General features: G+C 44.5%; 1 long non-coding RNA gene across 1 annotated transcript; it reads left to right on the top strand.

Moving 5' to 3' along the window:
* Window positions 1-12: 12 nt before the first annotated feature.
* On the top strand, window positions 13-2685 carry LOC112549641. The gene is made up of 3 exons (XR_003093153.1): window positions 13-889; window positions 1614-1780; window positions 2486-2685. It is a non-coding gene; the product is annotated as an uncharacterized LOC112549641 (long non-coding RNA).
* Window positions 2686-4024: the final 1339 nt, after the last annotated feature.

Genomic DNA, 4024 nt, shown 5'->3' with positions numbered 1-4024 from the left:
GCTGCAGAGGGCAGCGCAGGGAAACACCCCACCCCGGAAATCCCTGGCCACTGGAGGAGATGTTTAAGGTGGATCAGGAAGCTGACGCCGGGGCCAGGTGTCTTTCCCCGCCACCTACCTGCCTTTCTACCTGCCTGTGGCCGGCCCCGGTTGCCCTCGCCTCCACTCAGGGAATTTACCAGGACGAGAGAAGCCGAATCACAGAAAAGGGGCAAAGAAATGTCCCCGCCAACCCTCCAGCCCTGCCACCTTCCTCGGGCAGCCTCCAGCTCCGCTCGCCTGGGCGGCCTGGACGGTTGTGTGCCCTCAGTGGCACCTGATCCATCCCAGCACGGCCCCGGGGGGACAATGTGGGCAAGGGGCTGACCCGGTGACTTTTCTCCTCCATCCCAAGTGCCCGGCAGGGATCCTGGTTTTTTCTAATTTAAAAAAAAAAATCCCCAGTTTTCAGTTTTAAAAAAGTAACCCCAAATCCACATTTTTTTCATGATTAAAATGAAACGTCATTAAAATATCGATCTAGATATAGCGGTGTTTCATTTTAATCGCAGAAGAATGTGGATTTGGGGTTGCTTTCTTTCAACCGAAAATTGCGAATTTTTTTAAATCGGAGAAAACCTGAAGTGCCAGCTCATTTGATGCCAGCGTAATAGGCAGTGCGCTGTAAAGAAGGAAACACAGGGCCATAGTCGCAGGCCCTTCTGCATCCACATGCACCCCTGCCCTACTCTCTCACCCTGCACTCTGCCTTCCACTTGGAGGCAAAAGGAGCTGGAGTGGAAATGGGTGCTAAAAGGAGGAGGAATTGCCATCCCAACCTACTGCACCTGCCTATGGTCTGAAAGAGGGGCAGCCTCTCTGCACAAGGGTGTCTGGCTCCTGGATCATGGTAAGTACTGCTCCTCATTAGCACATGCCTAACTGGGGGGATTGGGAAATGACAGGTAAGGATACAATTTTTATTGATGACTTGTAATATGTCAGTTCCTAGAAGGCTCCCCTGAGATTAGACCCCTCTGGTGGTAGGTGCTGCACAGGCACAGGTCCTGCCCCAAACAAAACAGACCAGACAGAAAAATGTTGGGATAGGAAACAGAAGTTTCCCAAGATCTAATATACCAAGAACACCTGAAATATTAGTGAAGAGGTTCCCAAACTTTTCGTTATTGCATACCCCCTTCCAGATTTACCAGCTGCCAGCATACTACAGTTATATATTTAACCCTTTAAATGCCAATTATTATTGTTATAATAAAAATTAAATCTGACATTACACAAGTTCTCCTGCGTAGCCCCCAGAGATGTCAGGGTATGTGTACCACAGTTTGGGACTCCTGTGTTAATGGCAGAGCTAGGTATTGTACCCAGGTCTCTTGAGTCCTCACCCACAGCCCCATCTATACCATCAAACCATTTTCCCCTAACTCACGGATTTAAAAGGAAAAAAAACATTTATTACTGCAGAATGGTATTTTTGCATATAGCAGCCATTTCCATTTAAAGTATCAAGGCTATGTGTGACAAATAACTATAAACATACATAGACAGTGCAACGTTTAATATCACGGGAAGGAGTCAGATCCTGCCTGAGCCAGTGCTCTTTTTGTTTATAGAGCCTGAATTTCATACAGCCTGAACTTATATGGAGCCCTTCTCTGAAATACCACTTGAATATGGCACTGGGTGATTCCACATTTGGTGCCAATGATTCCCAGATCAAACTCTGACTTTGCAAGTGAGGAGTTGCTTCCGGGTTATTTTCAGTTGCCAGGTATGCAAGGTATGACAGAGGTTTTTTCTGGCTTATAAATCATCACCAGCAATAGGCATCTGTAAACTTAAAACTTCATATGTGTACCTAGGCCAACGTAATCACCTTTATTGGGGTCATCCTGGCTTCATTTTAGATGTGATTTGAAGACAAGAAAGTTGCATACATGGTCTGCCACTCAGTTAACTAATATTCCTCCTTACAGCTATAGTGTAAGAGGTCCAGCTTCCTTTCCCAATGCTGTCCTAAGGCTGTGAGCAGCAAACACTTACTTAATCAGGAGGAATTTCACAGGAAATATCAAGAGTGCAGATCTTTATGAGGAAGCACAAGGGGCATCTCCCCCACCCCCTGCCACCAGTCACAAGGCAGCCTGTATACAATACCAGTCATTTACATGGTAGCGATCATTCACTGAAATGGCTCCTCTTTTTTTATTTATATTTCCCATCAAGTGCCTTTCTGACATTTCTGTTCTATATATTTCTGCAATAGATCATGCCTCAACCCAAGCAAGATTCTGCTTAACTCTCTTTAATACAAATAGGGAGTTCATGTTTCAGAGTGTTGATCTCTCTCCAACACTTACAGCTATCAACGTTCTAAAAAAGTGTCTTTAGGACAAGAGAGAGTGGCTTTTTTTTTTAAGAAGCCAAAAACCAAAAGAAGGCTGGAAGAAAGCTGCTACTGTATTCTCCCCATCTTATTTCACAGCAGAAAGGAAAAGGGGGACAATACACATCTTCCTTTCTCTCTTAGCAGACGGTTATGAGGGAAGATTTCTCCCCCCAACCAGATAATCTGGAAGGTGAGCATCCAGGAGATGGGTACCTGTTCTAATGGACTATGATCATGTAATGAGGACTATCAATAAAAATTTGTAGTAATAACAATAACAATAAAATATGATGTGCAATGGCTTTTGTTTGCTAGTCTCTTCTCTTTTCAATAGGATATAGGTTCATTGGCCAGAAGAAACCATCTAAGTCATCAAGTCCTGCTTTTGACCATAGGCACTACCTTGTATAATTCCTTTTGTAGGTATATTGAGCTTTATCTTAAAAGCAATACAGTTTGTTCTCACCCTTACTTCTGTTGAAAAGTTTTTTTTCAGAACCTCATTGCTGTAGTGATTAGGAATCTTCTTGTAATGCCCAGTTTAAATTTATTCATGACCAATTTATACTCACCGCTCTACAGCCAGCATTGTTCTTTATCTTAAATTGTTCGTTTTCCTCCCTCGTATGTACTCCCTTGATATACTTATAAACAAGTCACATGGACACATCAAAGTCTTAATTTTACTAGGCTAAACATGCACAGTTTTTCTTGTCTTTTCTTGTCAGGTAGAGTTCACCATTCCGCCAATCATCCAAGTAAGTCCACATTTGCTCCTGTTCCAGTTTCAATTTATCTTTCGTGAATAAAGAAGAACAAAATTGTACTTAATGTTCCAGTTGTGGTCTCACCAGAGGCTCAAACAATGACATTAATTCTTTTCTAGCTATATCAGAAAAACTTCTCCTAATACATGCTAGGATAACATTCACCTTTTTACAGCAGCATCACACTGATGGTTCATAGTCATCCTATGATCAACAAGCTCACAGTTCTTCTCCACCTCTGCTGTTTCCAGTTGATGAGCTTGTAGATTATAGTAGAAGATACTTAGTGTATTACTGAATTGTGTCCCATTTCTTTATTTTTTTCTCTGCTCTTGAACAAAGGAATGTTCAATGAAACTGAAAAGGAACAAATTCAAAGCTGCTCAGAGAAAGTACTTTTCTGACATGACATGTATTAGATAGCGAATATTGTTGTCCCAGGACACCTAAGGGTGCCTACAGACATTCGGGGCCCCACTCCAACTCATGGCACTATGTGAAGCGCGTTGAGTTAGAGCCCCCTCCTCCCTTCCCTGCAACCCAACAGACATTTGCCTTGGGGTGCAAGGGTGAGAGAATCAAGCCTACCCATACTGGCCCTGGCCTATATATGGGGAGGCTGCTGAACTGCCCCTCTTCCCAGCCCTGCCCCTCCCCAAGCTCTGAGGCTTTCAGTGGGGGAGCGAGGAGGAAGGGAGCAGCATGGAGCTGCTAGCTGGGCTTTGCTGGTCCTGAGCTGGAAGGAAGTGGAATGGAGCCCCCTTGCTTTGCAGGCTTCCCCAACAGCTACCCCAGCTGGGGTATTGCAAAGAGCTGGACCAGGCCCATGAGGCGGCACGGGGGGGCTCTGTTTCACCTCCTCCTCCCC

The sequence above is a fragment of the Alligator sinensis genome, unplaced genomic scaffold (genome assembly GCF_000455745.1).
Source record: "Alligator sinensis unplaced genomic scaffold, ASM45574v1 scaffold233_2, whole genome shotgun sequence".
Lineage (NCBI taxonomy): Eukaryota > Metazoa > Chordata > Crocodylia > Alligatoridae > Alligator > Alligator sinensis.
The sequence above is the reverse complement of the archived record's forward strand: the minus strand, read 5'-3'. Positions and strand labels throughout refer to the sequence as shown.